The sequence below is a fragment of the Camellia sinensis genome, chromosome 4, assembly GCF_055761805.1.
Source record: "Camellia sinensis isolate YWXY chromosome 4, ASM5576180v1, whole genome shotgun sequence".
In the NCBI taxonomy this organism is placed as follows: Eukaryota; Viridiplantae; Streptophyta; class Magnoliopsida; order Ericales; family Theaceae; genus Camellia; species Camellia sinensis.
The window spans coordinates 41,109,995-41,124,572 of record NC_138964.1 but is presented as its reverse complement, the minus strand read 5'-3'; the positions used below and the strand labels follow the sequence as shown (position 1 = coordinate 41,124,572).

General features: G+C 32.7%; 1 protein-coding gene across 4 annotated transcripts in view; it reads right to left on the bottom strand.

Moving 5' to 3' along the window:
- LOC145824600 (uncharacterized) overlaps positions 1–13,605 on the bottom strand; it is a 150,406-nt gene extending 136,801 nt beyond the window's left edge. Inside the window, exons 1-2 of one of the 4 annotated variants that reach the window (XM_082924677.1) lie at positions 13,558–13,605; positions 13,010–13,227 (exon numbers count right to left, since the gene is read on the bottom strand). The gene's annotated coding sequence lies outside the window, so the exon portion shown is untranslated. Of the gene's footprint in view, positions 1–12,217; positions 12,343–13,009; positions 13,291–13,557 lie in introns of those variants that run through there. The other 3 variants (XM_082924678.1, XR_014366395.1, XR_014366394.1) reach the window with 3 other exon arrangements.
- Positions 13,606–14,578: the final 973 nt, after the last annotated feature.

Genomic DNA, 14,578 nt, shown 5'->3' with positions numbered 1-14,578 from the left:
ACCTACTTTGGCCAAACTATCCAAGTGCTAGAGATGGGTGGCAAGGAGGACAATTCTTCAAGAAAAAAAAGAAAAAGAAAAAAAAAACCTGTTTTTTCCTCAAAATAGTATGGTCGTACATGTTTTGGTCTAGCCATACACTTTCTCCTTTGGATGGATAAACAACTTTCAGCTGGATGAAAAGTGGTTGGCCAACTAAAATATGTGACAACCAACTGTTTTGTTCAAGAGACAGAGCATTTTTGGGAAAACTAGATTCTTGCACAAGTTTCACACCAATATCTCAGATATTTGTCTCCAAAAGTCCATATATACATGTGTCCCCCTTCATTTTCAAGGGTTGAGAAATTTCTTGAAGGCATAGAGAGCAATTCTAAGGCTTATGCATCACACCATCTAGCTTCGTCAACTTTTCACCTCAATCTTCACACACACACCACCCAAAACACTACCAAAGCTAGATTTTGAGACCCTTGACTAAATATTCAAGCCATACATAAGGACCTTGGGAGGGGGTTTGAAATCAATTTTGGTAATCAAAACGCTTATCATCTTTTTGAGGGTAAGTTCTTGTACTTTTCTCATCCTTCTCTCCTGTCTTCCTCTCTATCTCTATAGCTTTTTGTTATTTAAACTTGTGATCCTCTTTGTTATTTATTACTTTCTTATACTTAAATATGTGTTTACCTTTAGGATGTGGACGGCTTTGCCACCTCCCATCGGATTGTAATGTAAGTTACTTACTTTCATGTATTTTCCTTACCCTTTTGCATCATCCAAGTGTTTTGATCCATGTGAGTATTTGTGGTAATTTCATAGGATCCCTTGGATGATCCTTTGTTATATCTTTTTCGATCCTTTGTTATATCTTTTTCTCTCCTTTATCTTTGAAGCTATAAGATTTTCCTCTCCAAAGGTGTTGAAAACTCTCTTTTCAACCAACTTTTAACATGGAAATGGATTCTATATCCATATTCCATGACATAGAAGATGAGTCTTCAACCTTTTTGATGAGTTATATGTATTTTCTTGTACTTCCTCCCTACTTTCTTAAAAACCCTATAGAGCTTTCATTGGCTTTATGAGGCTTCACTTTAGAAATGGTGGCAATCTGCTCTCTTCAATTAATAGCATGGATTTTGGTATTAATCTGCCTTTATCCACAAAGAGATGAATGTAGGTTTTCATCTATTTCTCTGGCTTGTATTTATTTTTTAGTTTCCACACATGTGCATATTAGCTTTGTTCATTTAATAGATTTTGTACATATTTCATAGCATATTTTGTTGTTGAATGTTCAATGAGGCCTATCTACATCTTCCTTGATTATCTTTATGGTAGGAATGAGTAAAAATGATGAGTATCCCTTGGAAATGTTTTGTTTGGTTCTGTTTTGTCTTTGCTACACAAAACAAGGTTTTCCAAATCTGTTGTACGGCCAACCAGATAAAGGATCTTGCCAGTAATTCTTTCATCTGACCAGACCATTTGTTTGGCCGGTCAGTTGGCTTTTCCGGGCAAAATATAGCAGAACAAAGCAATTCTCTTATAGCTTTCCTTTCTATTTCACATGATTTGTTAGATTCAGTTTTTGTTGGCTGCATCAATTCATTATTTTAAATAATTTTCAACCTCATTTCTTTCTATTCATTTACTGTTGTAAATAACTTCCAACCCCATGTCATTTATTCCTTTCATCGTAAAGGATTATTGTAATAACTTCCAATCTCTATTTCTTTCTATCCCTTTTATTTCCATGCTTATTGTATTTGTTAATAAGCATCATGTTTTCTTGTTTTATCATATCCACATCTTGCATCCATATTTCATGCATTTGGATTCCGCTCATTTGCATCTATGGGCTTATCATTTATTATGTGATTTTGTGTGCTATCACATGTCATGTATTTAGTAGCCGAATCTGTAGTTGCATTCTTGTGTATGTATTGCATTAGCATTTTACATCTAGGACCATGCATATTTTACTACCTTTTGTTTTATCTTCATAGTCGGATGCGAGTAAATATTAGGTGAGCATTTATTGCTTTAGTATCCCGCATATGAATTATTTTTCTTACTATGTCTAGCATTTTATCATGCGGCTATATGCTTAACTGATATATCTCGATGATTGCCAGTAGATGAAGGTTGTGTTACTCAATTTGGAATAGTGTTGAGATCAAAACATCCCAAAATGAATAACACTGTCTATATATGATTACTTCACATAATAATTTTTAGCATTAGTAAATAATAAGAACATGAGCATGTATGATACATAAAACTCATATCATGGTTTAGTAAAGACCGATCTTTTGATCGAGTGAGTAAGGGTGCTCAATTCATGACCTTCACCCCTCATACCTAAGGTTCTGAATCGAGACATCTTTGGCTATGATGAACAGTGGCCTTTGAGACAGGTCACGGGTTTCCTAATTTTTTTCAAAAGATTAGGCGGCGATTCTGAGGTAATGCGGTCCATTTTTAACAAATATTTTGCAATAAAATGGGTTTTCTATAAAAAGTTGTAAGATCTGGATTCTTATTTACGTTTCACATTATACTCGTGAGACTAGATAGAAAATTGGAAAAGTTTGAACTGTCGGGCGCGCTCGGGTACTCTCGAAAATATCCCACAATAATTTTGTCAATTTAAACCCTAATTTTTTAATTTAATTTCAATCTAAATTATTTTTTATTGTCGTTAAGTAAAATCAAAGAAAAAGTAGTACAGTCATTAAACTCAATAAAAAAAGAGTACTTTAGACATTTTATGTACACATACACTGAATTAATAGCTAAAATATCATTTCTTTTCGTTAGTTTTACTTAACGAAAGAAGGCAAATGGTTTAGATTGAAAATAGATCAAAATATTAGAGTTTAAATTGACAAAGTTAAAAATTTAGGATTTATTTTGTTATAATGGTCAAACTTAGGATTTTTTATTTTTTTTTGGGTAATTTTTTCATAATTTACAAAAAAAAAAAAAAATACTATAAAGTGAAAATATGTGGATGAGTTGGTCAGAAAAAAAGAGCAAACTAAAACCTATATCAAATTACATTTTTTAGATGAGTAATGTTACACTTACCATCTTTTTATATCCCCTTATGTGTTAGCACACCATTTAACATAAACATGAATAGTGAGACCCCTTACATGAGTTAACACACGAAGTTGTATAAAATATAATAAATGTAATGTTATTGTTAGATATATAAAATATGTATATATATATGAGAGGGTAATTTTTGGGGAAAATTGGGCCGAGCTTCGAGTTGGGTTTTGAGGCCCAAAACACAGAGGACTAGGTAAAAAGGCCGTACTGAATACTCCGGCCTAGAGGGCAAGGTTACTTCGGCCCAAGGAGGTGAGTTTATTCCGGCTCAAGAAGAGATAGTTGCTTCGGCCCAAGGAAGAGTAAGGCTACTCCGGTCCAGAGACAATTCGGAGTAGGGCCGGTCTTAGAGTTAGTCCGGTCGCAGTATGTTCTGGGAAGATTGGTTTCGGAATTAGTCCGGTCGTGACACACTCTGGTTAAGTCGGTCAGAACTTGTTACTTGGAAGTTTGATCTAAGCACACCAAGGTTGAACAGGGACAGCCTAAGTAATGAGTTAAAGGAGAAGACCGAGCTAAGGATAGTTCGGCCTTCTCTGTGGCTCAGCATAGCCAGTGTTATTTCGGTCGTGTAGTAGTTCGGCTATGGAGAAAACCATCCCACTTGGTTTAAGCAGTGGGGGAGGGTGTAAAAGGATAAGCATTATCCTTAAAGAATATGAATCCTAGGAGGACTCTGCATGGAGAAATACAAGTCCTACTAGGATTGTGCCATATGAAACTTATAAGAGCTCACAAGCATCACCTTGGAGGAGGTAATTGAACATTATTCTTTCCTGAGAACCTAAGAGCTTTGTCTATTTGTCAAGTTTTCTGACTTAGGCATCGGAGAGGTTTCCGGCACACACCCGCCGGCTAGCTCACGTTTGTGTTTTCAGGTAACAAAGCGACGTCGTACGGAGGAGCGTGGATTTGGTCAACAGGATTATACGAGGGGAATTATTTCCTCCCCGTAAATGTAATGTTATTGTTAGATATATAAAATATGTATATATATATATTGAAAGATGGTAGGTTGATCGTAATAATTATTTGTGTAATTTTTAGGATTTCAAATATGAAAGTAAAAAAAAAAAATTAAGAAACATTGTGGTATTGGAAAAAAAATTACAAAAAGGTGGTAAATTTTACAAATATTGTCATAATTTTTCAAAATCTATCTTGAATAGTAATTTTTTCAAAAAATTATAAGTGCACAAAATTTAGTTACAACTTTCTCTGATAAAATGAGATTCATTATATATGTGAGTTGCACCCATGCGATTCCATGATGTGCGTAAAAAAATAAAAAGGTGCGAATTACACTGTAGTGAGATAAAAAAAAAAAATTATAAAAATATAACAAATTATGAAAAAATATAACAAATTATGAAAAAATTTTATGTACAAGAACTTAATAAGTTTGATGAAAGAAAATTATCATAATGCACAACCCATCATATAAATTATTTAGAAAATACAAAGTTTTGGAGTAATAATATACATAATTTCCTTTCTTACTTCAACAATAACACAAAAATTAGCGTCATAAAAATGGTTTTTTTTTTAAAAAAAAAATTAGAAATTATTTTTAAAAATATATATTTTTGAACCATAAAAAAATAATGACTTTTTTAAATTTATTTTAACAAATTATTTTTAAAAAAAATAAAAAATAAACTGCAAATAAACCACTTAAAATACACGAATTACCTGTTATTTGGTGTTGGTGATTTTTTGATTATACACAAGTTCCCACAAAAACAATAGAAATTCCATCGCATGGGTAGCTCCGCCGAAGTATCCCCTACTCCAAATATTCCTATCCCCATGGTGGGATGTGCTGACTTGGAATGAAAAAATCGAAAAGTAATTTTTGTAATTTGAAGGATTAATCAGATATAACAAATTATGAACAAAAAACAAGAGATTCAAACCCTCCATACAAATAACTGTGTGTAATGTATGAGAATATTGTCTAATGATGTTATTCTCCCAATTGAAAGAAAAATAAAGATAAAAAACAAATTACTATTTTACATTATTACAGTGCATACCTATAATTTATTTAATAAGAAGAATTACAAAGAGCAAAATATTGCCAATTTAATTCATTTCAGTTGATTCTCGGAGGAGTTATGCCAGAGACTTGTGGGACCATTTTCTAGAGGTCTAGCGGAATAACACTGCCAGTTGTTTGATTAAATTTTTCTCTATTGCGATAATATCTTCAAAATAATTGCCACCACGCCAAAAGCCACCATTAAAACGATAGTGAGGAAACTGACTGTCATCGCCCGGTTGAACTATTTGGGGGAGAGAAAACCAAATCAAAGTGAGAAGGTCACCGCCTTGTCTGAGGAGTTGAAGATGGTTATCTTTCTGAGCCTTCATTGCTGCATAACATATCATAGTCAACCACATTGTACTAAGTATTTCCCATCTCTCTTCCATTTGCTTTTCCTTCAGCTCTAATGCAAATTCGCGTGCCTCCCTTAAGGTTGAATCAAAGTTTTCTACTTCTTTATTTTCCAATGCTCGGCAAGCTTCGCTTACATTATGCACATTCTTCCTCTTGAGAAACTCTTGGAGACCATTGATGAACCGGATCCTCTGACTCTTTAAGCTGTGATCGTCTGGGTCACCAAAAATGCACCGTACACTATTGCCCAACATCGAAGGGCAATTGAGGAGTAGATACATCATGTAATGTGACAGAGTTCTGCATGTTTCCTTAATACTAGCTTGCCCGTCATCTCCGTCTGCAGAGGTGGAGTTAGTACAACTGCTTTGACAAGTATTCGAGTCCCAATGGTAGCACATTTCTGTTGCGATGTGCCAAACAACAATTTTAGAGTAAAAATGTATCTGAACCGAATTTGTCGTGTCCCGTTCTTCATCATTCAGTTTTTTATCAGCCAAGTACTTTATGTGTCTCAGAATCATGCTAGGTAGTTTAGAATCAGCTTGGACATTCACACAAGTCTTGTGCATGTACCAGTTGACATTGTCCAGAATACCAGCCAACCACTCAAGTTTACTCCTACTCCAAGTCGTCAATGTCATTAAAGGCTTGAACTGTTTTTTGAGGCAAAAACCAAGTAGATCAAATTGCCCCATCTTTTTAGACCACCTTTTCTTTTCAAGCATTCGGAATAACCAAGGAAACCTTTTTCCCAATCGGGCCACCAGTTGGAGATGTTTGTTTTTAATTAGCCAAAGAATTGTCCACTCAGAGAACAATAATTGCGCAACTGCATAAATCTCCAAAGTTAGAGCTCCTACCACCAGCACGCCTGTGATGGCAATATCAACCGTGGAGTAGTAGTGTTGTTGATTCCTAAAAGCGAGCCAGAAGTATCCTACCAACACACACACTGTACAAGCGAAGCTGATCGAGCGGAAAATGCATCCTACCTTGGTATAAGTTACCACTGCCTTTGTGTACCACAAATCATACATCAACCCCATTTCAGCCTCCAATGCTTTCCAAAGAAATATTTCATCACCCACACAATGGTGTATCATAAACGTTGTCCTGTCAGGTTCATATTCATCCATATATTGCTTAAATTCCTTAACCGATTTTAGGCCCAGCAGTAAAGCGCTTACATATTGTTTCTCTCTAGCGTAATAATTATCTAAATGTGGATCATGAATTGGTTGAATCGAGCTACGGTCATAAATCGGTACAATGTGTCCCGATTTATCATTACTTACTGACTTGAGAACCCATGTTCTCTCTCCATACTTAATAATTCCAGCCACGAACGCCAGAATTGATAGAAAAGAAAGCAAGGAATTTCTCCAAGAAAAAATAATGACATAAACTGCCACAACAGTTTGAACACCTAATCCTATGAAGTGCCTCAACCACAAATTATTATCCTCCACAGAAAAAGCTGTTATAGTATCTGGGCCACCGAGGTGCAGCAAAAGCAAGGGTGCCCATATCGCCCCCAATCCGCCATTAGGCTTAGCATTGCGCTTGTCAGAGAGCTTGCTAAGGGCCAGAGTTGCCACAAAATCGGCCATCAAGTAGGCCAACCAAACAATGACGCTGGTCCACATTGAGATTGTGTACTTTCTACGTTTGCCAAACATAAAAAGAATAATTTGTAAAGCGAGACTAAGTAGAACCAACCCTCGAACATCCCACTCTTGCCATAGCTTTGTCAACGATTCAGAAATTTGACTCATCACGCCCTCCTTTTCTTTATCAACATATAGAAAAAAGTCATAATTTTTCAAAAAAAATAGGAGGAAAAAAAATATAGAACATGGTATAAATTATTGTGTGATTGGACAATTTGTTGTTCAAAATAGAGTTGAGAATTATACGACTTGGTTCGATTTTGAAATAAATCAAAACCCAACCACTACTTATGGTTCTATAAAATTTGCAACCAAACCGAATAATGAAAATGCGGTTCGGTTCGAGTTGGCTTGGTAGTCAAGGCGTGAGACTTTGGGATGTACTTCCTCCAATGTCTCATGTTCGAAACCTCCTAGGTGAAAATAAGTTCTTGAGCCTAGTCTATATAGGGTTTTGCACTGACTTTAATTGGGACTTCCGCAAGTGGGTGCTGGTGGGATTAGTTCCCAAGTTAACAAATAATATATATATATATATATATATATATGAGTAGATGCTAGATATCATAAAATAAATATCATGAAAAATTTCATGAATATTCTTCACCTTTGTATTACACACACAGTAGAACACAACACACTAATCAACGGATAGAAAATCTTCATAAAGCATTTCATGATATTTCTGTAACACTTGTGTTCTTTAAACATTTGGAAAAATGTATTTAATTTCATTTATTTTGTTTTAGGGATCTTTGAGTTGTTGTATCTTCGTTTTAGAGGAGTACAATTCGATTTAGACTCGTTAAAATTGTTCGTTCACGTTTGGTTTTGTTAGAAAGTTTATTAGGAACTTAGAATTACTGTTCTGGTGTCGACACTTAGCTCCTGGAGGATTGACACTGTTGTTCTCCTTTTATTTCTTGTTGGTTATGTTTTTTGGTGTTGATACCACCTCTTCTGGGTGTCAACATTGCCCTGCCTGTTTGTTCTTGGTGTTACTACTGGTTTCTGATGTCGACACTAGGGCTTTCAGGTGTCAACACCCTGTTTGCTTCAAACATTGGTGTTTCATCACTACTTCTTGGGGTTGACACCCCTCCTCTTGGTATCGACACTTGGCAGAATTTTCAAAAATTTCCCAACTACATTTTGACCTGACTTTTTTGGAGATTTTTGACTCATTCTTGGGTTTACTTAAGGGCAAATACTCTACTTTGACCTAGTACTATAAATAGAACTCTCACACACTTTTTCTTCACTTTTTCTTCTCCTCTCTCTCTACATCGAAACCAACTTTCTTCCTTCAAACTTGCTTTTTTGAGATCTTTAGATCTACTCATTTTGAGTCATCTTCTCACATTGCTCCTTTGAGATAGAGTGTAGAGCTTGTCAAGGGTTTCATTCTAATCGGAGCAATTATCGTTTTGCTACCGTTAACTTTTTGGAGTTTTCTTCCTTCTTCCTCCTACCTTAAGGTATGAACTTTCTTAATGATTTGCATGTTATTTAACTTTGTTATATGTTATATTTGATAGCAAGAAGATTTTGGAAAGCAGTGCATAAAAGTGGAGATTTCTCTTTGGTTTGGAGTGTGGAAAGCAGTGCATAAAAGTGGAGATTTCTTTCTCTTACCTTGAGTTTTGAATTGAGTTTTGAAAAAAGAAAAATTATTTAGTTATGAGTTTTGAAAAGAGTTTTGAGTTGTATTTTAAGTTTTGAGTTGTCTTTTAAAAAATTTTGGATTTATTTTTTTTAAATATTTAAAAATTTTCTTAATTTTATTTTTTAGGAGAAATTTTTTATATTTTAAATATTTATTTATTCATTTTAATGTGCACTATATTTCATATATTTTTGTGCTGCATTTTTTTAAATATTAAAATTTGAAAAAAAATTATTTTCATTTTCAATATATAATTTTTATTTTAAATATTTTATTTTATTTTATAAAAATATTTTTAAATATTTTATTTTTTTGTTATGTGTTTGGTTATGATTTGAGTGTACAGTTTGAAAAGAATGTGGAGTTTCGAGTTATGTGTTTGATTATGAGTTTTGAAAATAATTTTTGAATTGAATTTGGACTTATGTGTTTGATTGCAATTTGACTGTAAAGTTGTATTTTGAGTTTAAAATATTAAAATTAAAAAAACTAAAATATTTACAAAATAAAATAAAAAATTTAAAATAAAAAATTTTAAAATATCTGAATAAAAATTATATATTTAAAATAAAAAAATTCTTGAACATTTTTTAATATGTTTAAAAAATAAATCCAAAAAATTTAAAATGCAACTCAAAATACAACTCAAAACTTTTTTCAAAACTCAAAACTCTTTTCGAAATTCGAAATTCAAAATTCAAAATTCAAAAACTCCTTTCAAAACTCTTAAAAATTGATAATCAAACAAATTTTCTCATTTCAAAACTCAACTCACAATTCCATACTCAAATCACAACTTCACACTCAAATCATAATTCCAAAACTAAACCAAACACAAGCTTATATTTTTTAAAAATAATCTGTGACAGTAATTGTTCCTTATATATTAAATAGTCTAATTTGATTTTATAAGATTTTTCTACAAAGTATTAACCCTTTTATTTCAACATCAAACTTAGAAATTTTAATTGAAAAATTATTTTTGTACTAAAATAGGGGAACCACTTTTTTATTTAATTGGATCTTGATTTTTTTGTATTTTTCTTTGAATCCTAATGGAAGTATTTCCTCATTTACATTGTAAACATAAATAAATGAAATATTGAATTTACTTAAATAGTTACATATGAAAATAAGACTGATGTGCAGCGAGTGCCTTAGGAACTGAGTCTATGTGACAATCTATTTTTAGGGTGACCGAGAGGTTGGTTTTACTGCTCAAGCAGTGAAAAAGGGGCAATCGGTACATTGCTCTGTAGACCGAAATGCTGAGAGCTTGAGTTCACCACTCAAACGATAGAAAGACCGCTCGAGCGGTTTGCCCGAATCAAACTTAAAAAGTTGCTTTTTTCTCTCTTTTTTTTTTCTCACTTTTCTTTTCCTCTTTCCTCTTCTTCTCCCTAGCTCCGAAAAACCCTTTCTCTCTCTAAAAATCTCTCTTCTCACCAAGAATCAAGTTTAGATCTTTTATAGAAATCGAAGCCTGCGTAGAGACTGTGATTTTCACCGATTGGATTGTGTTTTCGTGAAGAGTTCCTCTTGGGTATTGCTTCCGTCTCTCCATTGTTGAGGTAGGGGTACTTTTTACTTAGTATATTTATGATTTGAGATGTATATGTAGTTATTTCTTAATTATACTTATGTATGAGATTAATGTATTTGATTAAATAGATGTTGATGCATAAAAAGGGGGTTTTGTCCAAAATTTTGAAAGATTTTGAATAACTATTGATGATAAAGGTTGTTGATGATGAATATTTGTTTTAAAAATGCAAATGAATGAAAAGCCCCAAATTTTGTTAAACCCTAGTTTTGATTTTTTCTTTACGCTATGTTTAGTTAGGGGATTTAGAAAGGGATTTGGAAATAGATGGGAAAATGTAGATAAAATGTGAATAAAAGATACTAACATTTCACCTAGCTTCACACATCTTTGCTCTTTTCCTTTCCAAATTTCTTTCTAAATCCCCTAACCAAACACAGGTTTAAAAGAGGAGTTTTGTTCAATTGGGTCTTGATTAATGAAATTGGGTTGATGTTTATTGGAATGGTGTACGAATAATGATTTTGAGATGTTATGAAATTTTATAACGTAATGAAGGAAATTGGATGTTGTTTGCTATGTTTAATCTTCATTGATATAATAAATGAGCTTTAGGTAAATTGTTATTTTTACAAATTCATGCATCATATTGCATATTATGATTTTGGTCCATGATTAATACAATCCCTTGGAAGCTTAGAAATGTTGGTAAGGGGTTAATAACATATGAGTCAGGATAGTTGAGTCGAATTTTGAAAATGAGATGTGTGTTATATTGGTACCCGGGAGGGAAATCAAAGTGCCCACTTACATTATTTTGAGCTTATTGCTGAACGAATGTGAGAAAAGGTTTTTGGGTGTCCACGAGCCCGCCGTTTCAGGAGTCGACAAATGTGAAAGGAAAAAAGTTTTTGGATGCCCATCGTCCCACCATTTTTAGAGTCAATGAATATGAAAATATTTTTAGTATACAAATCTATATATGTATGTATGATTTTTAACTATCAAGTTATGATACGTTTTAAGACTTCCCTTAATTATTTTTGAATTTTACATACATAACAGTTGAATTACAAGTCATAAATAATTGTTTATGTGCAATAAAGAATGCATAATTATTTTAACTACGGATGGCCATGAGATGGATTTGCCATTCCCCCGCCCCCGCGGACAAACCCCACCTCTGCCCCCGCCCCACCACCGCTACAAGTGAAAATTTTCAACCCTATCTCCGCCCTCATGGATACCCGATACCCACAGGTACCCGGCCACATTTGAAATAGCTAAAAAAGTTTAGAACAATTTAAATCCACACATTTGAAATAGCTAAAAAAGTTTAGAACAATTTAAATCCTTAATAAACTAAATAACTTTCCTTATTTTCATATATATAAGCAGTGAGACTTTTATGATTATTATTTATTTATATTTAAATAGAACCATAGACTTTTAGTATTTCTTTTTTATATCTAATTATATTATATATATATATATATATATTATTTTTACATATATTATTAATTATATTGGGTCGGGTTTGGATTGGGGACGCGATACCCGCCCCCGCCCCCATTGAGGGTGACTAAAAAATATAATCCACCCCCACCTCACATAAGTGTCAAGATGGGTAAAATCTGCCCCATTCAAGCTGATATAGACGGACATTCGTGGATCAGATTAAAATATTCATCCTTAATTTTAACAGTATGAGCCAATACTTTTTAAGACACTAGTTAACCAAATCTTGTAAACAAAACAAGACAAAGTAAGAAGATTCATTCAATGTTGAAACACAAAACATTTGTAATTTATGTCTCTAAATATGTTGACCTCAATAAATATATTTCACAATCAACATTGCTAACACAATATAAATAAAAAATAACAAAACAATGAATCAAAATTGACTTACAGTATTTTGTATTTTGATTTGTGACTCCTGCAACAATATCAAATTCATATTGTGATTAACACGTAAAACTTTAAGTGTTAACAAAAATTAAAGAAAAAATGATTTTTTTTTTTTTTTTTTTTTTTTTTTTTGCATTGTGGCTTCAATGAATGTGAGAGCGTTTCAGTAGTAGCTTGTGATTGCCTAACAATAAGAACATAAATGATAATATGGTGCAAATCGGACCGGTCATCCAACCGCAAAAGAGATTGGGTTACAGATCACTGATTTAAACGTCAAGTCCATCAAATACCAAAAAAAAAATAAAAATAAAAATAAAAATAAAAATAACAAAAAAAAATAAAAATAAAAATAAAAATAAAAATAAAAATCTAATTAGATAAATTAAACAAAATAATAAAATTTTCAAATACCACTCACAATACTATATAAAATTATAATTTACAATAATAATGTGAAATATCTTATTTTTATTTGTTTAAGACCTTATTTGGTGGTTTGGTTTGGTCGTGTGTTATATGGAGACAAACCCACAAAAAGAAAAAGTCCAAAGTATTCTTTGGAATCATATCTCTCAAGAAAAGAATCAAGATGACAAAAATAGTGAAAGAACTGTCAAAGCAGGGGGACAAAAAAACAGTAAATAGAGCAAGACCCATATGACAAAAAGTAGACTGTAAAAGAGAGTAACTACCTGAGAGCTGCAGCTTCACCGTCGGACTGAGAAGTTGAAGTCGCTAGCTGGTGGACTGAGCATAAGATGGAGAAGAGAGAGCTTCAATCGTCGGAGAGAGCGTCAAAGTCGCCGGCGCAAGGGAGACCAAACGGAAAGGAATCGAGTCGAGATCCAGAGAGGAGGCGGCTGAGATTTGGTCAAAACTAAATGAACAGAAGGCTTATTGAATTTGGAACCTATTAAATTAATCAAAGAGAAAAGATAGGGATGGTCAAAACTAAACTTTTTAGTTGCAGAAAACCGGACGGGTAGAGCAAACCGGGGCCGGGTTACTGGATTTTACAAATGAACAGAAGGCTTATTGACTAACTTATTTTATTGTTAGTCATGATTTATCGTAGTGTTGATTATGACCTATTATGATTATTAATTTGATTATAACCAAAAATGCATTTGATTATGCCTTCAAATGGTGCTTGGTTATGATAAAGTTTCGTTTAGTTATGCTTAAAATGATTTAGTTATGACAATACCTCTAATTATCATAACTTGCATATAGTACACACCTGATATATTGTAGAAGGATCCAACTTAATCAGCATTATTATACACCTAAGAAATAATTTATTAATATAAAAACAAAAACTAGAACGAAGAGTTTTTTTTTTTTTTTTTTTTGGTACATCGGAGGCCATAAGCATAGCCCAAGAGAGTGCAAGTCTTACCAAGGACAAAACTTTAATCCTTGACCTCCAAATAAGATGCATGGATTTTAGCCAATTAAAATATTCCTAATTATTTAGAGATGAATAAATAAATAAGTGGCTGAAACTCAAAAGAATTAGCATTTTTTTTTTTTTGTAGTTTTGAGTCATATGATAAAATGTTTGTAAGTTAATACAATTAAATTATTATAATGAATCGACGTTACTTTATTAACTCAAACCTGAGAGCTTATCTCACTAGGTATTTAGGTACTCTCTTATGACTACTTAGTCTACAATCTAAGTCAACTAACTACTTTCTTACCCATAAATGATTAAAGTCAAGCCCATATTTTTCACACAGATTCAAAATAGGAAAACGATATACAATTTCACTTTTAGATCCATTTTCTAGTTCTAATGATGTGTAAATAAAATGATTGATTGATAATTAGAAAATAAGTGAGAGACAAATTACACATGAGAGTGATTGGTTGGTTAATCATTAAGCTTTAAAGTATATCTAATTTTTTTTATTTGAACAGCATTAATGTTCAAACTACCCAAAGCAATCTCTATTTTCTTTTCCTGTCTCCATCTTGTATTTTGTATGATGTCAAATTGATTACTCTATTGTTTTTTGTAAGAACAAAATCAGTACAAAAAATTGGAAATCAAGTTAGCTAAAATAATATAACAGAGGCCAAAACTGAATGTTTCCAAAGCAGCCAAAGCAACCCACCAAACTTAATTCCATGAATGAATGAAACATGAGCTAGAATAAGGCTAGAGACCACTAAAATATCACCCATAAATTTATACACATTTCACATAGCAGTAATAATGTCTTCATCAGCATTGATTGATTCGCATTCAAATTAAA